Genomic DNA, 27,011 nt, shown 5'->3' on the forward strand with positions numbered 1-27,011 from the left:
TATTGATGAATTACAGCATTCTAAATATTGTCACCATATATATACTACGCATCTTCCATTGATTGAAACAGTGCTGGAAGTCTTCTTGCTTGAGGCTCTTTAACAGACTTGCCATTTTTGTCTTCACTTCATCCACTGAAGAAAAATGTGTTCCCTTCAAGTCACTTTTGATTTTTGGGAACAAGTAAAAATCACAGGGAGCTAAATCAGGGAAACAGGGAGGAGGATTGGGTGCAGGACTATTTTTGTCAGTCAAAAAGTGCTTTTACGGAAAAAGAGAAAATTCCAGAGAGATTTGATGTTGATTTGCTGTTCAATTCTTTTCACCCAACATTGTCGTGGCAACTCGTGTAGCGATTGTTGTGCAAATACTGACTGGGCTATTCATAGGATATATCTAGCCAGTCGGCGGTTTGGCAGGGCGTGTAGGAGGGGAGTTCTATGATTCACATCCAGCCAACCTCCAGATGGTTTTCCAGGAAAGCCCCAAGCACAGTCCAGTTATGTTTATGTCTCACCTCGTACAGTTGTCATATTTGTATAATTCTTGTGTTTATCAGTAAATTGTATTATTCTGTTTCCTAAAATTTATTTTTTTTTCACCAGCTTTTGGAGTTTTTTTTTGTTTTTTCAGTCCACCCTGGCCATCGGACCTTACTTATTCTATGTTAATTAATGTTGACTTATGTTTATTTTTTATTGTGTCTTCTATTTTTCTATTCATTTTGTAAAGCACTTTGAGCTTTTTTTGTATGAATATGTGCTATATAAATAAATGATTGATAGATTGATTGATAAAATGAGTGTGCTTCAGTTCCCTTGAAATAAGCAGAATGACCAGAGACCCCATCCTACAGAGTTAAAGGTGAGGAAAACAAAATTAGGAGCTTTACCAAACTAATTACTAACTAAATAAACTACTGGCATTGCCAAAGGTAAAACTCATAATTAGTTAACTGATTGATTAATATCAATCGATCAGTTCTTCTCACATCAAACACAATTTTCCTATGTACTGTATATTTGGTGTCACTGGGTAGGCCATTAAACAGATCCATCCATTATCCAACCTGCTATATCCTAACTACAGGGTCATGGGGGTCTGCTGGAGCCAATCCCAGCCAACACCCTGCAAGGCAGGAAACAAACCCCGGGCAGGGAGCCAGCCCACCGCAGGGCGCGCACACACACACCCTCACACTAGGGACAATTTAGAATTGCCAATGCACCTAACCTGCAAATCTTTGGACTCTGGGAGGAAACTGGAGCACCCAGAGGAAACCCACGTAGACACGGGGGAGAACATACAAACTGCAAAGGGAGGACCCAGGAAGCAAACCCGGAGTGAGGCAGCAGCGCTACCCGCTACGCTACCGTGCCGCCCTCATTAAACAGATACCATTCACAAACATCCTACACATATTATGTGAAGTTTTTTTTTGTTTAAATTGTTTAAGTTGTGCATGTGATGCACTAATGTGTATGTAATATTTTAACAGTATAATGATGAGATGCTCCTAATATTTTTAACCAATAACCTTTAAGAGATAATATGCAGCAGAAAGCAGTACTGTGTGTCTGATTTAAATTAGTCACAAATATCTTTATATAATAATAATAACAAAATAATACATTTTATTTATATACTGTAGCACCTATACAATGTTCAAGCTGCTTCACAGAGTCAAAAATAGAACTTGGGAGAATTCTGTCCTTCTTCACAAAGAACATTTGTGAGTGAGATGATTTCCAGATTTTCAAAATCCTTTTAGTAATTGTAAAGACGAAAAATGAAATTTCTCTTTTGTCTGACTTTAAGCCTTTGTTATTTCTTTGAAGACATGATTGATTTTTTTACATTTTTTGAGGACATTGTTTTAATAATTCTTTATTTCCTTGTGTTCTCTAACACATATCTTTGGTAGCCACATTATTCGGTCCAACTGTTCAAGCAAACAGCTTGAACCTCCAAACAGTTGTATGTCAGAAACTCAGCCTAAACAGTATGCAGGCATGGAGAAGAGACTTACCTGTTGGTTGAAAAAAAGCATTAGATGGGCAGTAGAGAGAAGCTTTGCCCGTGGTATGACTTCTGGTGCCAGGTGTGGTGATTACAGTATCAAATAAATGGCAACTACTTTGTATTATGCCAGAATAAATTTTGCTTTTTTTGTCTACCTTTACCAATGGAATTGTAACTGAAAAACCTGGTACACTGCAGCAGGACGCCCGGGCAGTGATTGGCACGATTCAAGAAGAATATGACAGGGGAGCTACAAGTGTAAGAGGAGCATGGTGCAGCCAAGTAGATACTTGAATGACAAGAAAGAGCAGTTCAAAGATCCAAACCTCTACTCTGTTTCAGGAGAAGTGATGAACATGTGCCCAATGTAGCCTCTGCCACTTAACGTTCTTTTGAATGCCTGATCATTATGCAATAAAATGCATGAGCTTTGAATTTTCAAGCTCTAGGACTGATTACTTTCTCACTTCAATGCTCACCGAGGCTTGGCTGAATTATTTAATCAACGATGAAGCTGTCAGTCTTCCTGAGTTAATCTTTTTAGAGCCTATCAGTGTTATAATCTTTGCAACAAATGTAAAGGAGGTGGAGTGTGCTTCTGTATTTATAATTTTTGGTGAACAGCCATCGCAGTGCTGGGAAGAACCTGCTCACCTAATCTGAAATTTCCCATGATTAATACCATGCCATTTTATCTGTTGAGGGTGTTTTCATTTATTATTCTGATTGAAGCCCGTGTCTATTATTTTATGTCTCCCCTCAAGCAAAAAATACTGTTGCAAGGCAGCTTTTGGTAGATCATGTCTTAATTATTAAGAATAAATACCCAGACCCCATCATCATTATCTTTAATCTTTGTAATCATTCTACATTGATATCCGAGTCCCCAAATAGAAGAAGCTGGTAAGATGTGCTATTAGAGAGGGATAATCTTTGGACCTGCCATGTCAGATGTTTAACATAATAGTCCACAGGCTGCACTAGAAGAAATTCTGATCATACCATGATATTCCTGGTACTTTCTTACTGACAGAAGAGTGATGTTCAGAAAGCTTTTCTATCCCACTTATATAAAATATTTTACTGTGCTTATGCAATCACTTTTTCCTAGCTGACATCTTTATCGTTGGCATACTGAATCCCATTAAGGTATCTCTTTTGATTCAGTAACAGGTAGTAGTCACACAGAGTCAGGTCTAGAGAATAGGTAGTCTCATTTTTTTGAATCCTAGCTTCTCACAGCAGTCTTTGCACCCATGTAGTGTGAGTGTGGGCACTGAAGCCGAAGGAGGTTGAAGGACAGATTTCCATCACATTTTTCCTTCATTGACTGCCACAAATGCCAAAGCAAATGAGTATAATATTGACCAGTTATGTGATTATTGTGAGGAAACCAGTCAATATGGACTATACCATCAACATCATAAAAAATGTGCATTTGCTTCAAATTTTAATTCTTTCTGTGTTGAAGAATCAATGGGCTTTTTTCTCTTGCTAGTGTGACAGTGGTGAAAACTGCAGGAGAAGTGATAGATGCATTCAAGGTGGAGGTACGATTACATCAGGGATCGGCTCTGAGCCCTTTCTTACTTGCAATGGTGATGGACAGGTTGACAGACGAGATTAGACAAGAGTGCCCGTTGACTATGATGTTTGCTGATGACATTGTGATCTGTAGCGATAGTAGGGAGCAGGTTAAGGAGACCCTGGAGAGGTGGAGATATGCTCTAGAGAGGAAAGGAATGAAGGTTAGTAAGAACAAGACAGAATACATGTGTGTAAATGAGAGAGAGGTCAGAGGAATGGTGAGGATGCAGGGAGTAGAGTTGGTGAAGGTGGAAGAGTTTTAATACTTGGGATCAACAATTCAGAGTAACAGGAATTGTGGAAGAGGGGTGAAGAAGAGAGTGCTGGCAGGGTGGAATGGGTGGAGAAGAGTGCCAGGAGTGATTTGTGACAGACGGGTATCAGCAAGAGTGAAAGGGAAGGTCAGAACAATAGTGAGACCAGCTATGTTATATGGGTTGGAGACGGTGACACTGACCAGAAAGCAGGAGACAGAACTGGAGGTAGCAGAGTTAAAGATGTTAAGATTTGCACTGGGTGAGGATGAATAGGATTAGAAATGAGTGGGTCATTATAGGGTCAGCTCAAGTTGGACAGTTGGAAACAAAGTCAGAGAGGCGAGAATGCGTTGGTTTGGACATGTGCAGAGGAGAGGTGAGGGGTATATTGGGAAAAAGATGTTAAAGATATATCTGGCAGGGAAAAGGAAAAGAGGAAGGCCTAAGAGAAGGTTTATGGATGTGGTGAGAGAGGACATGCAGGTGATGGGTGTAACAGAACAAAATGAAGAGGACAGAGAGATATGGAAAAAGATGATCTGCTGTGGCAACCCCTAACAGAAGCAGCCAAAAGAAAAAAAAGAGTTTGATTCTGTGTAATAGTAATGTATTCAAGTTTAATTTCCACTGATGAAATGCTTCTTAAAGTTTTTCTTAACAATAATTGTACCAAAATTTTCAAAAAATACTGGCAGAATATAAAATTGCTTGAATTAACTTTTAAATACTGAAATCAATTTAATCCATTCATTAGGCAAATATATATATTTTAAATTAAAGTGACTAATGTTTAGTTAGTGAAGCAGCTTGTCAATTCTGTGCTATTGTTGTTTTGAAAAAAAAAAGAGATGCACCTTATCTTTTATTTATATATGCATGTATGTGTGTGTGTGTGTGTGTATATATATATATATATATATATATATATATATATATATATATATATATATATATATATAAAAATTATGTTGTGCATGTACTATTTTTTTAATAGTACTGAAATAATTATGCGTCATTCACTACAGGTGATGGGTCTTTTGTAAAGCAACAGATTATCCATTTTAAAATTATTTTCCATGGAGAGCATACCTGTCTTTGCATGCATTTTTCATAAAAATAAAGTTTACCCTACAAATTGCTGTTCATTTTCTTTTGGCAACTACAGTGCATCAGTGATTGAAAACGGAAAAATGTTCAGCCTGCAGGGTTCAGTGCAGAATGTACTCCATTAGTGAAATAATCAGACCCTCCGCCAGCAAACAGACGTACAGGGAGTTGAATAATATTTACCATAATTATACTCAATTTTAAAATGTTGTGTATTCCCCCCGTTTCTTTCTAAACCAGCATATGAGGGCCAAGGCATGCACAGAGAGCAATCTCTAGAATCATGGACAGGTTTCCTCAACATCTGTTTGCTTGACTTTGTCCACCTTCCACCACGTAACACCTTCAATAATGTAGCTCACAAACACTAAGTGGCAAATACTATCACTGAGTACATGTTGGAAAGTGAAATTTCACCCTCCAAACTTTAATTCTTTCAGCAATAACTTCTGGATGCATATGCAATTAAATATAATTATCAGATGTTTTCTATCAACCATTAAAATGTATCTGGCTTTAGTCATACCGATTTCATTATGATTATACATAATTTTTTCAGTACTCTAAATACACATACACATGACATAAAATCATTGATCCAATAAATAGCAAAGTCTCCAATTAAAAATGAAGTATATGCAGGTTTTTAGGGCAGAGATTGTAACTATGTTCAAACTGGCAAATATTGTGTATAGGAAACTTTTTGTAGGATGTATCACTATGTACCAACACCTATGAATTTTTTTCTAATATAGCTGTAGCATGTGCTGGCCCCAAATGTTCCTGCTTACTGCATAATAGACCTGTATATTCTCACAAAAAAAGACATATTTTAAAAAATATGCTGCCTATAAACAGGCCAAACATTAAATATGTTGCTATGATAAGACTGTACTTCCTTCCAAATAAATGTAATAAAATGCCTTTCATTCAGACATTGTTTAGTTTTTGTAGCAGTCGCAAGCTGCTGTTCTCCCACATTATTTTTTACCTCTCTTGGCTTGTTTGCCTTTTTCTTTTTGTTTATCAGATCTGCTATGTAAATCTACTCTCTTACCTCCATTATCCAAGATCTCCAAGAGATCAGGTAAAACTTGAAAATGGATCCAAAAAATATTGAACTATTTTTACCGCAAGGACAAATGGAAATACTGCTGCTGGAGAAAGAAACACAATATCTGGGAATTTTTTTTGTGTGGTATGACATAAAACCAAAAATTAGGGTTAGGGTTAAAAATGGATTAAAAGGAGGTCAATTAAATCTGCAATATCTAGCTAGCAAGAACACTTTTAGCAAAAGTCTGATTATTTCCAACTTATTTATTCCTTATTTTGGGAATCTCAATTGGTCTTTGTAGGGAAATAATTATTTAGTTAGTGTTTCTTGACTTTCTGCCTGGCATTTCGGCTATTTTTGGCTCACATTATAAACTATAAAAATATTCAAATATACATGTTCCAACTTTGTATCTGTTTTTTTTTGACTACTTCCTTTGATAGAAAGGCATTCATCTTCTAATTTTTCCTTAAGTCTAATTCTGACATGTTATATTTGATGTGCCATTTACAGCTCAACCACAAGTGGTAAAAGGAGACAAATACACAAAAGATAAATATAGATAGACAGATAGAAATGATTTTCTCCCTAGAAGAGAAATGTATTGCTTACAATAGCTCAATAAAATAGATAAAAAAGTGTACTCTCCTTCTCTCATACTGGCTTTCCATCAGTTTAGCATTCATCTATCCTCCAAGAAGAAATGGATGAAACCTCCGAAAACAAGCTAGAAAGCAGTACAGAATTTTACCTGGTCTGCCCAGCAGAGACTCACCAGACTTTAGCTAGGCTTCCTAAGATACCTGCTGGCTTCCACTCAAATGGGCATGCAAAAAGGGGAAGGTGACAATAAACTTTATAAATCTAGAAATATATATAAGGAGCCCCACAAGAAGAAGAATGACTGTTAACATTTGGGCTGGAAGAACAGAAAAGAAACATTATAAGTAAATACCTTATTTAACAAAGGCATAAGTTCCACAGAGGAAAAAGAGGCATAAAATAACAATCCAAAGCAAGGTACCTATAAAAAGTTCAGTAATCAGATTCCTAAAACGCAAGCAAGATATTCTCAAAACAACAATAAATTCAAACTGAAAAAGGAATACTCACAAAACTCCAGAAAAAAATGAATAATTCCTGCTACTGAGCCTTCTCATCCAGCTTAAAAATCCTGAGGAAGGGCACAGAAGTGGTGACTTCATGGGTGGTTCCTCCTCTTGGGGCTCCACTCACAAAAGGAACACAAGAAAATTTAAAGATATGGTACATAATGCCAATGATTAACAAAAGTGACAGAAATAACATATAAATATTAAAGCTAATAATATAAAGACAACAAAAACAACAATAAAATATCTAAGCATGCAATAAAACACAAGAGTTGGTGACTAAGCACTTTATCTAAGAATGTGTTAAAATTGGCAGAATGGAATCTAATTCATATATAGAATTGGTTAGCAGAACATGGAAATAGATCCTTGACTAGAGCCTAATCCATCAATGGTATTGGTCGAATGAAAGTGTGTATGGCTGCTTTTAGGACCATGGAATGTTATGAACATACTGTATATTAGATCTGTCACAGCCTCAATGAGGCAGGAGCCCGTATGCACAGATGAAAGTCATCCCATGATGTCTGTGGCTAAGATAAAATGCCTCCAACTCCTCCAAAGGTAGTTGAGCAATCAAGAACTGTAAGACAATTGTACTGTTTCATATATTATTTACTGTAATATGTATTAGGAGTGAAATATGCATTTTAAAACAAGTTAGATATATTCTTTCTTTTGTACAATGTTTCTCTGGAAAGGAATATTCAAAGTTTTAGCTGCAATCCTAAAAGAACACCCTCCCTGGGGTCATATACCTCTTTTGAGTGCAGGGACATTATGCTGAGATTGTGTAATCTACTGGTCATGCATCACCTGCAATTCTGTGTGTACAGTTTTGGTCTAAAAAGACATAACAGCAGCCAAGTGCATCCCTGAACTAAAGGGCATGGCCTACACTGAGAGGCTCAGAGCATAAAACTTCTTTAATATTCAGTGAGTCAAGACCCTAATCCAGGTCTTCAAAGTTCTCAAAGACACTGATTCAAGAATCAAGAGTATTTATTGTCATTTCATCCATATACAGTAGTACAGTATACAGTGAAATGAAACAACATTCCTCCAGGACCATGGTGCTACATAAAACACCGGACAACGAAGAATCCACGACACATAACATAAAGACACGCTATATATAACAAGGTGCATGTGAGTCAAATGTGCAAACATGTGCAACACTGCAGAACAGAACACATATATCAGATATCAGTTCAGTCCATGAGTGTTCAGGAGTCTGACTGCTTTCGGGAAGAAACTGTTACACATTCTGGTGGTGAGGGCCCGAATGCTTCGGTACCTTTTTCTTAATGGCAGGAGTGCAAACAGTGAATGTGAAGGGTGTGTTGGATCATTCACAAAGCTGGTGGCTTGTGGATGCAGCATGTGGTGTAAATGTCCATGATGGAGGGAAGAGAGACACTGTTGATCTTCTCAGCTGTCTTCACTATCTGTTGTAGGGCTTTGCAACTCCTGATTTAGTTCAGCTTGAAGATTTATTTTCAGTTAAACAGTGAACCACATACTTGAGAACACCAGTTGAAAATAAGGGGAAATGCATTTAAGACCACTTAAGCTAGCAAGCACTTCTTAATTCAGAAGGTAGTTGAAATTGCAAGTAAAGCATGCATGTGGACAGCTTGATGCACTAAATGGTCTTTTATTTGTCAAACTTATGCTATGTTAAATAACTAAGAAGATTACACTAGTTCTGTTGAAGACACTATTATTTGCTTTCCTGTGCTTTTACATGCAAAGTAACTGCAGTAGATGTGCTTTTTCAGAAGCAAATTTCTTTAAAAAACAAAGATTCCCCTGAGTTTATATTATATTAAAAATAGTCTGATTTTGAATTGTAGCTTATTAGCTACCAAGTATTAAGTAAAAGCCAGGTCAATGTTTGTTCCCCAGTGTAGAATTAATGTTTGTTTAAACATGTAAAAACAAATATATAATAGATGAATGATTTATATTTTCTGTTATTATTACTCAATGCCATGCTGATTTTTGATGAATAAGCAAATATTCTCAAAAGAGTGCGCACAAAGATCTGGAAATGGAGATGCTAAAATTAGAAGGAAACACATTAAATGGGCTTCAAAGTGATTGGGCTTTGAATACCACAAACTTTCACTAAAAATTAGAAAAACACTTTGGATCCAAATAAGGCAAAGATTTTAATAGACTGCGATAATAAGAAAATGGATGTACTCAAAAGGTACAAGCATAGTAGTAAGCAGAAGTAGTAGTGTCATTGTTCAGACCATTAAAGCCAACCTGAACAGTTCAATATCATATACAAGTGTTACATAATATGTAATCACTGAAACAAAAGGAAACTCTTTAGTCTAATTAAACCACAAACTAATTAGACTAAAGTGTTTCCTTTTTGTTTCAGTGATTACATATTATAGTGTTAATGTACTGATCTTTAGTAGTTCAATGTTTACATTGTATTTGACAGTTACACAGTACATTGTCATAGTTCCGATCAAACAATGTCATGTAAAAAACTGCATTAAAATTTTATTGAAACAACAGCAGAAAATGGATTTTACTATTCAAGTGAAAAGCAAATCACTATATTCGGTATGCATTCATTTTGGATTGGTTACAAGGCCACTTTTCAGATATTTATTTAAAAATGTACCATCCTTAAGTTCCCTTGACATTTGTCTTCTTCAAAATTACTTTTTCACTATTAGAATTATTATATTTTCACGTTTACAGGTCAGTGTTAACCATTTTGCTTTAGATTTAAACTAAATAGTACTTAACTAAAGGTTCTCTAGGCAAAAAGAGTTGGCAGAAAACTAATTACAAACTATTATAATTAAAATTAATAGGGAAAAAGACACTGTTTCATGATGGCAATTTGGTAAGAGTATGGATGCTTTTTGTGGAATTGTGTCATCTAAGTTAAATAGCAGTTATACATACCAAATGCACATTGAGAAAGTATTCAGTGATATTCTGAAAAACAGTATGTGACAGAAGTGTTGACAGTTACATGTCATGTATACAGTGAAACAAGAAACAGACAAGTAAAACAGCTTGGGGCACGTCTGTGACACTATAAAAGAGACAATAATTTTTAAAAACATTCAGCCGAATTCCAAAACAAAAAACTAAACTGTTACACTTATTTATTTTGAAACCCATGGCTTTTCATGTTAAACTTGCCCTAGAGAACAGACATTTAATGAAATGGCTGTTGAAACACTGAACATGGACTTTACGTATTTGATTCAAACTTTTTTGATGCATATATTTTCATCTTCTGCTCTTAATGTCAGCTTCTTTAGCCCTTTCTACACTTAATTTAATACAATGAATATTTAGAAATAAGTACGTGTGTTGCTTTTCTGAGCACAAGAAAGAAACTGCCAAAAATGGGGATGACAGCTAAGGGGGATCCAGAGTAACCACAAATGCAACACCCAGAACACGCTACTGAAGGACTGCCAGAAGTGCAGAATGTCCATTAGGAGGTTAGAGAAGTGCAGTCCCCCAGGGGTGTAAGAAATGTAAAGAACAGAATTCTACCAAAGAGGCTACTGCAGATATGCAAGCAGGAAACCAGATTGTCTGTTAAACACCAGTGCAACAAGATAAATTCCCTCGGATAACCTGGAAGTGAAAATAAAGACTAGTAAATCTAAGATTTATTATTTTTTTTAACTTAATTGTGAAATGCTCCAGAAGTTTATATATACAGTATATATATATATATATATATATATATATATATATATATATACACACACACATACACACATCATTTTTGTTGTAGTTCATGATGCACTTATACTGGCATATCTGGAGTACACTACAGTACTGCTTGCTGCATGGGAAAGGTGCTATATAAATAAAATGTATTATTATTATAAAATCCTTATTGTTGTCTGTTCTTCTTTGGGATTGTACACACAAACATACACACACAGAATATTAGTGTTGCAAAAAATCATTGAAAACATGGCAAAAATGGGTGTTGAAGCCTCCTTAATGTCCCACCAAGCAGGCCAAGACCTTTGTCAAACTTCCCAGATGTAGCCTCGCCCCTAGGTAGCCACCTCCCAAACTCCACAGGCCTAAAATAGTTCCCTGGCTGTTACAGTTCAAAATATTCATTTAAAAACACCAACAATGCTCTACAAGAGAGAAGAACTATCAAAGCCGAGGACTTGTAAAGACAAAGCCAAAACAGAATCTTAATAATTAACGCAAGATCAAGACAACAGGGTTTATCTATAAGGCAACCCCCAAGTCAGGAGTACCCTAAAGGTTAGGACAATTTTAAGGGTCTTTGACTGACAGGAGCCTTCAAATTTTGGAACATTTTTACTATCGATTGTTTGAAAACAAATTTAAAAGAATAATTTACTTACTGTTTCCCAAAAGTAACTGTCCATGCAATCTCTACATGGTATTTTCCCCAGGGTTGTTTAGCCAGAAGTGCTCAGCCTGGTCATCACAAACTTAAATTCATACAACTGTAACCCACAAACTTCCTAGCCTATGTTAGATGTTAGAATGGTTTTCTTGTTTGGCTTACATTAAAATGGTGAAGCCAAATTCAGGGTTGCAGAATAGAGAGGGAAGAAAAGCTTGAATGAGAGTAGAGTGTGACTGTTGCTCGCCCAATTTTTCTCAAAAAAAGTCAGATTATGTTACTGTTAGTCCATTCTCCATCCATGGTGCAAATGAACTACTTTACAGGATTGTTTAGTCTATCCCAAAATGTAAAAGATCGAGAAAATTAATGAGAAAGTGTCTGAATAAACAGTGTTTATTATTAAGTGTAATCCACAGGGAATGGGCAGTATCACAGTAAACAGAAAACATTACGTTTCTACTGGTACTGATTTTAAAACTAGACAGAAATTTAATGTTTACTTACTTAGTGCTTTCCTGGTAAACACAAACTTATTTTACAGAATTTAATCTCCTTTGAAAATGTTTAAATGGTTAAATAAAACTTATAATAAGGACTAAACATTTACAGATCATTTGAGAAAGGTGTCCCTTACATTTAAAGATTGAAGAATCCATGCAACATTGTCTTAAATGCTTCATGCTTTGCGAGCATACCACAAGTGGAAAAATAAAATATTAATAATAAACAATCAGGATTATTTTTTTGATTTTTCCAGAGCCTTTAATACAATCCTACCTCACGGACAAGGTACAAGTTAAGGGCTATGAATCTTGATGTCTTCACAGTCTCCTGGATCACAGACTACCTGATCAACAGACAGTAGTTTATGAGGCTCAGGGCTATGTATCAGAGATGGTGGAGTGTAACAATGGGGAACCTCAGGAACTTTCTTGTCTCCTTTCCTGGTTACTCTCTAAACAATGGACTAACAACAAGTGAGCAGCCATCAACAAAAGTTCTCAGACTACTCCTCCATCATAGGTTGTATGAGTTGGAGTATAGGAGGCTGGTGAAGGACTTTATTTTGTGGTACAGAGATAACTACCTGGAACTCAACATCAGCTTGACGAAGGTGGATTTCTGATGTGTTAAGGAGCCCCTTAAGGGAAGAAAGTAGAGATGGTGCAGAGCTACAAGTACTTAGGCATCCATATGGACAGCAAACTGGATGGTCTGACAACACAGTGTGACTGTGCAAGAAGGACCAGAGTAAATTGTACTTCCTGTGGAGGCTCAAATCTTTTGACGTGTTTTACCATTCAATTGTAACCACTGTGTTGTTCTATGCACTGGTCTTCAGGGCAAGCAACTTGAGGTCAGGAGATGCCAAATGTCTGAATAAACTCATCAGTAAGGTCAGCTCCATCACATGACTGACTCTGGACACTCTGGAGGCAGTAGTGGAAAGGATGATGGCGGCAAAGTTAGATGTGATCTTGAACAATTCTGCCTATTCCCCTCCAGGATGCTTTTTTTAATCCTTTTAGCCACAGGTTTATACTTTCAGGGTGCAATAAGAAGTACCTCTGGAGATCTTTACTGCTTGCAGCCATTAGGCAGTTTAATGCATCCTCCTAATGACCCTTCCTGAACTGTAGCCAATAATATTACAAACTTCATTTTATTATAGTTATTTTTAGCATATTTAAATTATTATATGTTTTACTCTGCTGTCATATTTTACATTTTTTATATCTTTTGTTTTGCTGCAGTAAGCAATTAAATTTCCCCTTTTAGATCAATAAACTATATCTAATCTAATCTAACATAGTGAAATGTGGTGGGAGCACACACGGTTTGTAAGGATTTAAGCTCCTTTGTGTGTTTTGTTTTATAGCTTGCTAGACTAACAAGTTCTTACTCACTCAGCTGTCAATTCTAGACTAAAAACAAGATGGCTGTGCAGATTCTTCACTTTTATGGAGTGCAGCTGCACCAGATTTGTTGGCTCTCATATTTAAATAATAGTTAACTGAGTATCGCCAATATTTTTTCCTGCTGGCTTTTGTTCTTAATGTTGTCACTGAGTTGGAAGGATGGATTGTAGTGACGCAGCCATTGCCCAGGGTTGGTTTGTTCTGGGTGATGTTCCAAAATCTCTAGCAGTACCCTTGTCCCCAGTAAACAAGTCCCAAAACATTATCCAAAAGTCAGAATCTACAAAAACAGAAGGAAACTCCATAAACCATAAAACCAATACTACACTCAATAAACCACTGAAGCACCAATTTTCCGTCCTCATTAGTCATTTAGCAGTGACTTCAGTGTGGCCCTACCTCTTGTGGTTCCGCAAAACAGAACAAGTAAGGGAACACTTAAAGACACAGTACATAAACACCAAATAATATCCAAACATAACAGACATTACATAGAAATATGGAAAAATACTTGAAAAACACCAAAAACAATGAAAAAAAAGAAAATACACAGACAACCTGGCTGTAACATAACAAGTGGTGCCTGTCTATCTTTTTATATAGTGTTGTTTGGACATGACATTGTTATATTTTAAGTAGTCAATTACATAAGGAAGGCAAGTGCATCGATTAAATTGACCACTATTGTGTCCATATAGAATATTTAAAACAGAAGATCTGCACATTATCTTTCTCTTTTGAAACTGTAAACACCTTTCAAATAAAGATAATTCGAGAAATAATAATCCTATTCTTTTATCAGCAAGAGCATGTCTACTGACAACACAAATTATGTTGTATTGTTACAAATGATTTGTTGTCATCATTCTAGCACTGCACCTGCCACTTAGCTATGAGGTAAAAGGAAACGTTTGGCACCAATTTATAACATGGAATTTCTTTTCCTAAGGCCTTGTACTTGTGTAGTACCTCTGAACATATTTCAGCTTTAGACATGTTCTACACATGCAGTTGATACAAATACAGCCATATAAATTATTATGTGTATGAACGGGAAGCGCATTATGCAATATACATTTTTGGCTGTACCAACTTACATCTGTGACTTATTTTTATTATGGGATGAGAATACTTTTTTAAGCACTTACTGCAATAAATATATTAGGTTTCCCACAGATCACCCTTCTCTGATTCCATTGAATATGAACAGCTGTAGACAAATGTGACGCTAGACTTTGGCAAGTAAATCAGAGGGCATAAGTATAAGTGCCTGACAAAGTAAGAGAGCATTTTCTGCTTTACAGAGCCTGTTCAAGTGTCTCATCCCTGAGGCTCAAATGTTACCTTTACAAAGCCAGTGCTAGGACACCAATCATAAACATATTGCAGTCTGCACATGGAGCTGACGTTTTTGTTATGCGTCAATTTTTACTGAAGATGTATGTCTGGTCTTAAAATAATTCATAAGATAGATATTGTATGATGTATCTTAAGGGAACAGCCTTTAAACTGTGCATGCAAGCTCATCCTTTTCGCTTGCTTTTAATATTAACTGTATGTGAGGAGATTTTGTTTTTTTTAAGAAACTCTTCTTTATTTGCCATACTGACCCTATGGTGCAATTTGTCTATTATTACTGTGAATCAGCTCCCACAGTATGCAGATTTATTCTTTTTTATTTTTGCAGGTGCGTGCATTGTCTTTTCCTCCTGCAATTTATCATATGTTTAAACTTTTATTGCTCTTTATTATCTTGTTACTTAAACCGAGATTCCCCAGCGTAAAATTATGTATAAGCATGCGTGTTGTGTATAGAACTATATGAAATAAAGATGGATTGATGGAAAAATAAAGATGGATTCACTAGGAAAAATAAAATCCTGGTTTGGCACAGTGTCACAGTACTGCCGCCTCATGGTTTCACATACCTAGGTTTGAATATTGCTGTGATCAGCGTCTGAGTCATGTCCATCTGGAAAGTTCAGCTTCCTCATACAAATGTTTAGTTTGATTGGCTACTCTGAACTGAGTGAGTTTTACTGTCCAGACAATGAATATTACTGCCTAGGCAAAACTGTAAGATAAGGTTACAAAAATATAATAACACAAAGAAATTATAGCTAAGGTATTTGTTACAACATGCTGTTGACAAATGTTTACACAATTCTGTTTTTATTTTATAATTTATTAATGAAACAAAAACAAATTTTAGGCCTTTACAATTTTACTGCAAATAAAGCTGACGTGTTCTGGATCTCTGGATGAGTTATTTATTGATAAATGGAAAGAACAAATGTAATGTTTTTTGAAAAGCAAAAAGTATGCCTGAATGGAAGAACATAAGACATCTGATCCATTGAGAGGAGATCAACAACAATAACAACATTTTTTTATATATACATAATGTAGCTCAAAGTGCTTTAGAAGGTGTCAAAGAAACAAATGGGCCAATACTGTTTTGTTAACTTTTGTCTTTAACTTTCTGTTTTGTTTTTTTTCTTTTCTTTTCTGCTTTTTTGTTTGACTTTGAAGTTATTTGTTGTATAAGTTCATTCTAATTGTATACAATAAACTAGCAGACCCGACGCGCTTCGCTGCACGTTTAACCGGCAGCGGATCGTGGTTTTTCCAATCTAGACATCCTGTCTTTTTCAGATTCTTCTAACCGCCTGGTTTCGGCAGCCAATCGTCCTTTTCCTAATCTAGAAATCCTGTCTTCTTTAGATTCGTTTAACCGCCTGATTTTGGCAGCGAATCGTTTTTTTTTCTATCCTAGAAGACCTCTCTTGAGATCCGTTTAATGGCCTCGTTGATTGCATGTCTTCCAAGGTAGTTTCAATACCCATTTCTTGCACGGAGTCTTCTCCCCTTTTATGAGTGACTGTGTAAGTACCGCGTGTACCAAACAGTAAATTAGTAAAGGAGAAAGGACTAAGCACAAAGGAAAAAGAACGCAAGACCGCGTCAGCTGGGGAGCTCAGCTCGGAGCGAATTGAAGGAATGAAATGACGTGAATGGGAAGGGAGTTGATCACGTGACTCCCCCACCCGCCTTAACTCTCAATCCCTCCACAAACACACAAACACAGTCTCTCGGATCCCAACTCTCATTTATATATATAGATAAATGCTAAATTAGGTAAGAATAATAATAGGTAATAAAGCCTAAATCAATATGAGTTTACATATCATAGATATACAGTATAATTAGCAGAAAAGTAGAGTCCTTATACGTATTATCTTATTCTAAGTCTCTAAAGATGAGTATGATGTTGAGGTGAGATGGCCCGGAAAAAAAATACAAAATACTATAGACAAGGTAAAAAAAAATCTGCAGGGGTTCTGAGGCCCTCACAAGGCATCTACCTAAAATAAATGTCCTTAGGTTGTTCCTCATTGTTTCCATACTTTGTCCCAGGGCATCTGACACGGTAGATCTCAATCAGGCAGTGGTGTTGCAAAATGCCCTCACTGAGAAACCGGAAAAGACGATTCAGTTCAACATACTCTCTTTTAGACAGCTAAATCTAAGGTATGTCAGTATCTCATTCAGATACTTTTTAAAGTGCATTAAAGTTTCTGCTTCAAATAAATGAGTTGGCAGTTTGTTCTGGATTCCCATAACTCCAGTGTGCCCAGACTTCAGTCTTAAGTGCACTTCCCCTTAATTTTCTTTAGGGTTCTCAGGATTATTTCATTGAAAGAATTTTACTGATTCAACTTTATTGATGTCTTTGAGAATTTTGAAAACATGAATTAGGCCCCCATATAGCCTGAAGTGTAATCTCCTAAATGTGACACAGTAGGAAATGCAAGTTAGATGTTGGTTGCTTTTCTCTGCACAGCTTCTAGTTCTTTTATGTTCTTTTGTAGCACTGTGACCAGAAATCCATGGTACTCCAGATGAAGATTTACTAGTGCAGCGAACAGTGTGTCCGTAACGCTCCTTGATTAATATTCAACAGTTTTTACAATAATACCATTCATTTTATTTGCCTTCTTAACGGCTTCTACACATTGTTTAGATGAAGACAGTCAATGTAAATCTCCAAATTAATTTTAGAGGTGGTTTAACACTAAATTGTATCAGTGTATGTGCCCAACCTAACACTTAAAGTAACATTAAGACTTCCTGTTTTATAATATGGGGCTACCAGGACTACTTGCAGTTGTGTACACCCCATAATCTCTAAACTGAGGAAGTAGATAACAGATTCATTTACGCCTGAACCAGCCTGCCAGAGTAGGTCTATCACAACTTGAGTTTCTTTTAAACGGTGTGAGTTTATGTAGAGGATAAAGATAACAAACATGTCTTCTGTCATACACTTTTAATGTCAAACACAGCAATAAAAGAACTCCTAATTTCAGTTTCTATGTTTTCTGAGTCTTTAGGGAGGACACAATTATTCTTAATCTTTTACACACTGAGTAATGCAGTTCTCTGCCAATGAATAAACAGGAATGACATTAACTATTTTTATCTTACTAGCATTTCCTATTTTTAGGTCAGAACAGAAAGACAAAAATAATACAATATTTGACTACAGAGAATACATGACAACCTTAATGTGAGGAATTTGAATAGCAATTAAAACACTGTTTTGTTTTAATTTGTACTGCAGATCTAAAGATAGGAACATCATAGGCAGATTGTTACTCAAAAAAACTATGATACTGCACCATTCAACCAAATTTGATATGGTTCAGACATTTTTATCTTCAAGTATTGCTCATCAACTTTCTGTATTCTGGTGTGACCGGTGTCTAATCATTTCCTGTGCTGTAAAATGATTCATATAGCAATGTTGCTGTCATGATGCCTGATTAAAAAAAAGAAAATAATAACATTAAACATTGTTAGTCTTAAGCAGAAAATGTTGCACGGGGTCCTTGTTTTAATATTCTCAAAGGCATTGATAAACTTAATCCAGTAGATCTCTATCAGTTAAACAATGAATTCCATTTTGAAATATGATTTTCATTGCTTTTTCATGACACAGAAATACAGATTTGGTGAAATAAGGAATATTTAGATTTACATTATTATCTCATCTCAACATATGAAATTGTGCTTTGCTGGTGAGGATTGCCAAGTAAAGTATTATTTTCATTACTATAATTATCATTATTATATTTTGGACAGATGCCTTTATCCAAAATAATGTACAAGAGCTTGTGAATTTACAGTTGATCAAAAAGATTTTTTACAAGCACAGGAAAGTCAGTGCAACCTGTTTTTGTTGCTTCTATATTTTATTATTAATTAACCAGCACTGTAAGCTCATGCTGTAAAAAGCCCAGGGTCCTAGAAGCTATTGAAATCGTTAGAAAAAAAACTGAAATGTAGAGATGTCCGGTAATTGAAAGGAACTACTCTGGGCATCTCTCGAGATGCTCGCATTGCCTGTGCATTAGCTGAGTTTGGAAAAGTAAAAAGGGATACTGTTTTGCTGATGTTAGCGGCTAAGTGACTTTGTATTTCTTCTGAGGTTTCATTTTGCCAACATACTCGCTTCACATGTGTATTAGCGGCGGGAAGAAAAGTAAAAGGGATACGTTTTGCCAATGATAGTGGCTAAGCGACTTTGCCTTTCTTTGGAGGTTTTCGTTTTCACGATGTGCTCGCCTTGCTTATGTATCAACGGTGGGAGGAACAGTAAAAAGGATACTGTTTTGCCGATGTTAGTGGCTAAGCGACTTAGTCTTTCTTCTGTGGTTTCGTTTTGCTGGCATGCTGGCCTCACTTGTGTTATTGGCGGCTAAGCAAGTTTTTTGTTTCCTTGGAGTATCTTGCCATTGTTATTCATGGAGTTTCTCAGTTTCTAGTATTATCCATGTATAGACCTCCTAAATACAATGCATCTTTCTTTGAGGAATTCTCAGACTTTGTGTCAATTATAATTCCGAACTATGACACGCTCCTAATAGTTGGTGACTTTAACATTCATATCGATAATCAGTGTGACCCAAAAGTAAAAGAATTTATGAACCTCCTGGACTCTTTTGATTTGAGACAGCTTGTTAATCAGCCTACACTTAAAGCAGGTCATACGTTAGATTTAGTAATTACTAAAGGACTGAAAGTTGATGTGAAGCAGATCAATGATACTGGTCTATCAAACCATTTTCTTTTACTATTTAATATAGAAATAATGATAGAAAACATTCACAAGAAGCATATTGGTAAAAAACACTTCTTTGATTAATCAGCAGCTTCAAAATGAACAAACATTCTAAGCAACCCGTCCGTTTATAGTGCTAACCACAATAGTGAGGATAATGTAAATCATAAGATGGTAAATTTTAATACTAAGGTGAGAGCTGCTGCTGACATAGTCACACCTAAAAAGACAGTTAAAAAATCTTCTAGCATTGTTACACCATGGAAGACTCAAAGAGTGTCTGATTTAAAGAGAACATGCCGGAGAGCTGAGCGTAAATGGAGAAAAACTAAACTAACTATCCACTATGAGATATTGAAGGTTAAAGTAACAGAATACAATAACACAGTCTATCTTGAGAGGCACTGCTATTTCTCTAGAATTATAAATAATAATTCTAGTAATCCCAGAGTCTTATTCTCTATGGTTGATCGTCTGCTAAACCCAGGTAACTCAATGGAATGCCTCCAAAATACTTCCAGTGAAACTTGTGAGGCTATTGCTGTATTTTTCAATCAAAAAATGAATGATATTAGAAATAATATAGTATATTTCCCCAACAGGCCTAGTACTCCCTTATAAACAAATTAAATTCTTTCACCAGGATAGATTTACTTGATTTATATAAAATAATTTCTCAACTGAGACCCTTGACCCAATACCGACAAGTTTTTTCAAAGAAGTATCGGGCGTGCTAATTGATGTATTCTTGACATAGTAAACTCGTCATTAGATAAGGGGGTCTTCCCAGACTGTCTTAAGATTGCTGTAGTAAATCCCTACTCAAGAAAAGAAATCTTGACTCCTCTGCTTTTGAAAATTTTGGACCTATTTCTAACCTGCCTTTCCTAAGTAAAATTCTAGAGAAGGTAGTCATTATGCAGCTTAGTGACCACCTCAATAAACATGCTATTCCTGATAAGTTTCAGTCAGGTTTCAGAACAAATCACAGTACAGAAACTGCACTCGTTAAAGTAGTAAATGACTAGCGGGTAAATGCAGACAGAGGCCCTTTATCTGTTCTCATCCTCTTAGATCTGAGTGCTGCATTTGATACCATTGATCACAATATTCTTAGAAATCGCCTTAGTCAGTGGGTGGGCCTCTCTGGCAGTGTCTTAAATTGGTTTGAATCCTACCTGGCAGATAGAAAATTCTTTTTTAGTTGTGTTAAATATACTTCTATGACACATGATATTTTATATGGTGCTCTGCAAGGCTCTATCCTGGGTCCGCTGCTCTTTTCGATCTACATGCTTCCGTTAGGTCAGATTATCTCGGGGCATAACGTTAGCTACCATAGCTATACCGATAACACGCAGTTTATTTATCAATAGCACTTGATGACCCCCGACTCTGTTGTTTTACTAATACAATGTCTTACTTGTGTTTCTGAGTGGATGAGTAGTAATTTTCTCAAGCTAAATAAAGAGAAAACTGAAATTTTAGTGATTGGCAATAATGGATATATTGAGGTTATTAGAAATAAACTTGATGTATTAGGATTAAAAGTCAAGACGGAGGTAAAGAATTTAGGGGTGACTGCTGACTGTGACCTGAAGTTTATATCACATATTAATCAGATCACTAGGACAGCATTTTTTCACTTAAGAAATATAGCAAATGTTAGACCTCTCATAATATTGAAAGATGATGAGAAATTAGTTCACGCGTTTGTTTTCAGTCGACTAGATTACTGTAACGCACTCCTCTCAGGACTACCTAAAAAAGACATAAATCACTTGCAACTAGTGTAGAATGCAGCTGCTAGAATCCTAACTAGAAAAAGAAAATCTGAGCACATTTCTCCAGTTTTGATGTCACTACATTGGTTACCTGTGTCATTCAGAATTGACTTTAAAATACTGCTTATGGTTTATAAAGCCTTAAATAATCTCACTCCATCTTATATATCGGAATGTCTGGCATCTTATATACCAAATCGTAACCTTAGATCTTAAAATGAGTGTCTGCTTAGAATTCCAAGAGTAAAACTTAAAAGAAGTGGTGAGGTGGCCTTCTGCTGTTGTGCACCTAAAATATGGAATAGCCTGCCAGTAGGAATTCGCCAGGCTGATACGGTGGAACACTTTAAAAAACTGCTAAAAGCACATTACTTTAACATGGCTTTCTCATAACTTCATTTTAATTTAATCCTGATGCTCTGCATATTCAATTAATTATCATTACCATTCTCTCTCTTCTGTTCTTTTTCCGGTTTTCTGTGGTGGCGATCTGCGCCACCACCACATAATCAAAGCACCATGATGTCCCTGCATTGATGAATTAAAGGCCAGAAGTCCATGTGACCGTCATCATCAAGTCCTTCCATGAAAACCCTTAATACAATGAGGACTGATTGAGGTTGTTTATGTTAGGTAGAATGCCTAGAGGGGGCTGGGTGGTCTCATGGTCTGGAACCCCTGCAGATTTTATTTTTTCTCCAGTCATCTGGAGTTTTTTTTGCTTTTTCTGACCTCCCTGGCCATCAGACCTTACTTTTATTTGACATTAATTAGTGTTCTCTTATTTCAATTCTTACTTTGTCTTTTTTTTTTCTTTTTCTTCATCATGTAAAGCACTTTGAACTACATTATTTGTATGAAAGTGTGCTATATAAATAAATGTTGTTGTTGTTTTTTGGAGGTGGAGCCCTTACCCCAACTCCACCTCTCACTTCTGGGCTGGACAGACACACACACTCCCACCCGTAGACGTTTATATATAAGATTTTTTATTTTAGAATGGAGGAATATTTCAGACAAAATTAAATAAATTCACAAATAAATAACAGTACTATGAAATGTGTATAAATAAATAATTAATTAATAAATAAATAGCCATCGAGTGCCATTTTGAGCACACACTTCAGATGCAAATTTCTAATGATTCTGGGTGACTTTTCGATCAGATATGAGCGTGCCCATTAGGGTTGCCACCCGTCCTTTAAAATACGGAATCGTCCCGTATTTGAGAATGAAATTGCGCTTGGCCCCCGCTGCAGTATGCGTCCTTTATTTTTTGTATTAAAAGTGGTAACCCTAGTGCCCATGAACCACACGATTCCCAACTTAAGCCAATACGTGCACTCTGTGGCTGATTTAGCAATCAATAAACAGTAATTGCTAGAGCCCAGCCTCTCAGGTTTGATAAACGATAGTGACATTTTTCATCTCATATTATTTCATGTTGGGTGCGACATCACTTAAATAAAGAAATAATTGAATAAATATATAAATAATTAAGTGACAAAACATTCAGACCATGATATATGTAATAACTCATTTCATGTTGTTATTATTTATTTATTGTCACAATCTGTAGTTTTTATTTATTTGCATATTTAATAATTTTGTCTGAAATTACGCTCTATATTTCAGTCACACCACAGGCAACATGAAATATGCAATGAAATAAAAGCTCCTTTTCAGCTGTCAAAGTTGAGAACAGTGTTTTGACTCGTGACTCTTCAGTGAAGGGCATGCACAAAGTGACTGTTCTTTTCTGTGTCAGATGAGTGCTAGAAAAAATTGTCTGGAACTACTAGTAACACTTTAGTTTAGGTACTGCAAGAATTCATCAATTACTTTTTTATTACTATGTAACAAGAGAAGAAGAAAGGCTTCTTTTAGCATTAATAAGGCGTATAAAGCATTAGTTAAGTGTTTATTCATCTCTGCAATATGGCCTACTAAAACAACTTTACTTTAGAATGGTCTGAGCTGGCTCAAGTGAGATGAGTTTCTCTTGATACTACATATTTGAGTACAAAACCTATGAAACCTTTATATTCACAAGTAATATTACCAGTATGTCAACATGCCTCATTGCACAAAGTTGAATGACCACTTTGCTGATGCTTTGTAAATGTTGGCAAGATTAGGAGAAGCCTTTGTTAAGGTCTTGTTACATAATAATAAATGAGTAATAAAGGGATTATTGCAGTGCCTAAACTAAAGCATTTACAAATTACTATTACTATTTCAAGAGGTTCTAAATTCATCATCAGAAATCTGCAATCTGAAGTGTGATCTATAAATGTGGCCCTTGATGGCTGAAGATTTATGTCCACTCAATCAATGATTCGTTAATCAAAACACAATACTCCCTATAGCCCACCCTTTCCACATTAATGAGTAAAAATGATTGTTCAGTGTGTGTTTCATGTCATGTGATATCTCATTGCAACGAATACAGTAAATGAACAAATAATTTAATAATTCCATAAAGTATTACGCAGCAAAAAACAGACTTTATGGAACATTCAATTACACATGTTCACATATCAGTTGTGTTATACATTTTACATTACATTTATTTATTTATGTATTCATTTAATTTTGTCCAAGATATTCCTCCATAAACGGGAAGGTTACGTATCAGGACAGGAAAAATTCAGGCAGTAGGCTCAACTTCAAACTAAACCTTAACAATTCTTTAGACGTTAATTCTGCTATAACTAGGTCATTATTCTAAACAGAAGCAAAAAGACATTCAAAGTATTACACTAAATAGTTAAGGTTTTAAAATTAAGTCAAGCTGCCATATTTAAGATCAAGAGTGCTCAAGTCAGCCTAGACTGTTTAATCAATCACTCTGTTTTTTTGTTTTTTTTAATAGCATACTTATTATTGAGAGCATAACTACCAATGAAGCACAAACTATCAAATGAGGCATGAAATGTATATAACTAAATGAATTATTAGTAAATTAATTAAGCAAGATATTATATAAAAAATGACTTTATTAAGCTTAAGAATGATGGTTGTAATTTATGTACTGTATAACAGTACTGCTTTCAGATTTCATAATAGAAGAAATGCTCATTTAACGTTAAACTAAAATTTGGACAAATTGATTATGTTCTTGAATTATTTTCAGACTTTGCAGTGTTGTTTCCAATTTAAAATTTTTACTTGATGTCTCCCAGGTAGTGGCACACAGATACAGGCTGTTATACATAAGCATACTCACAAGTAAATTCTAATAGAATTCAAGGTATAATAGTTCGGAAAAAATGATGAGTAAACTGCTCCTCCCTGCAAAGTAAGTTCTGTAGTCAACTGTTTTCTACATTGTTTCAGCATTAAAACATTTTTCTTAGCCAATTTATGGTTTACACTTGCCCTTCCAACATAATCATATGAGTAAACTATGCTGTTAGAAGAAACACGACCGATACTTGTGGGATGTTATATTATAAAGCACAATGTGCAGAGTACAAGTCAAAGGAGGTTATGCTCAAGCTTTGTAACACACTGGTGAGGCCTCATCTGGAGTACTGTGTGCAGATTTGGTCTCCAGGCTACAAAAAGGACATAGCAGCGCTAGAAAAGGTCCAGAAAAGAGCAACTAGGCTGATTCTAGGATTACATGGGGAGAATTACGAGTAAAAATCAAAAGAGCGGAGCCTTTTCAGTTTAAGCAAAAGGAGACTGAGAGGAGACATGAATGAAAGGTTCAAAATTATGAAGGGAATTAGTACAGTGGATTGAGACTATTATTTTAGAAATGAGTTCAACAAGAACACAGAGATAGAGTTGGAAACTAGTTAGGGGTAAATTTTGCACAAACAACAGGAAGATATTCTTCACACAAAAGACCATAAACACTTGGAATAAGCTACCAAATAGTGTGGTAGGCAGTAGGACTTTAGGGAACTTCAAAGCACAACTTGATGTTTTTTTTGATGGAATTAAGTGGATAGGACTGGCAAGCTTTGTGGGCTGAATGGCCTGTTCTCTCTTAGTCTTTCTGTTCTAATGTTCTAATGAACATTTGTATAATTCATAAAAATAATGAAAAAAACTGAAGCATGGTAGTGAGTGCTAGATTCTTGAGTACAACAGTGTCATGAGTCAAAAAAATCCAGCTAATACTTTGTTGGAAGGAGCAGAAGGAGGATGACACAACTTGCACAGAGTAACAATGGATCATAATAGTGGCTCTGTTGATATTTGCTTTGTTATCCAGTCACCTTGTGTTCTTATAGTATACTGCATGGTCCATATGTTTTCCCCAACTGCTAAACCAGCAGTTTTCACTCATCTTCTCTTCTTGTCTTGAGTCTACTGTGGCAACATCTCAGGTTGGATGGACCAGACCAGATTATCCATAGGAAGTCCCAAATGCTCCCAAGCCTGTTTAGAAATAGAATTTCTGTAGCATGCCCTGGTTCTTCTCTGTGATCTTCCCTCAGTGTGCCATGTCTGAGACACCCCTTATGGCAAAATCCTATCTACAGTCTTATACATTGTAACTTGCTCCTCTCAATCATCAGAAGGAGTTGATTTACTCTGAGATCCTCCATTACCACTGAGCTCTCCATCCTCCCAAAGGGTGTAAGCCAAAAAAACACTTACAAGAACCTAACCTCCTCCACCAGTACATCAGTCTTATTTTATTAAGTCTCTAGCCAGAAGAGTGACAATAATAGTTTATAGGGAAATACGCCGATGAATAAATTAAAAAGTTAACACTTGTTTCAGCAGAATGGTTGGATAGCACATGTACAAAACTGCTGCCACTATGCCAAATCATCTGTCAACCTCATAATCATCTCTGTCCTCACTCTTCAACAAAATCTTGAGGTACCTTAGCGGACTCAATCTGGGGCAGAAAACAGGCCTGCTTATTTTAACTGTCATTCACAATTATTATTGCAGGCTCCTGTTCTTAATTAATCTTTTCTCAAATTAGCAAACAAAAGGTATTTGTGCAGTTGTAAAAAATATTATATGTATCCTTTTTTTATTCTTTCACATACAAGTTTGTTTTGTGTTTCCAGCATGACCCACCAGCCATATGTGATGTAATGGGATGTATATAGGTAGATATGTGTGGGTGGGTCTCAGTACTTTTAAAAATGGAAAGCTAAAGACCTGAAATTGTTCAGAATTCAAAAGGAATTCTGAGTCTATCAGTGTCAATAAAGCAAAGTATTAATATTTTTTAGTTAATTATGTGGCTTGTTTTTCTTCCAGAGAGTCAAAAATGTAGAAAGGTGTTTTGTATATGCTGTAGTTTTTTCAAAAACAGGCTTAGTTATGGGTTTGATTTTGCGTATTACTTGATATCTGTTCCTTTAGTTATAGCCCCTTCTTCTGCTAAAAAAGCTTCAGTGTGTCTGGACGTCATTTGGGGTAGAGTGTTGTTCAGATCATATGTATATATTTTCTTGTAAGTTGCTTTGTGCATGGGGAAAGCTCTCTATAACGTATATAAAATGTATTATTATTATGCCTTTAGGAATAGGTTTTGCTTATTTTAACAACGATCAAGCTCTTCACCTGTGCTAGTTTTCTTTAAAGATGTCCTAATTATTTAACCCCTTTCACACACATGCAGGCTATTCCAGGAAATCATCCGTACATTTCTCGTCCAAAGGCAA

The sequence above is a fragment of the Polypterus senegalus genome, chromosome 4, assembly GCF_016835505.1.
Source record: "Polypterus senegalus isolate Bchr_013 chromosome 4, ASM1683550v1, whole genome shotgun sequence".
NCBI lineage: Eukaryota > Metazoa > Chordata > Cladistia > Polypteriformes > Polypteridae > Polypterus > Polypterus senegalus.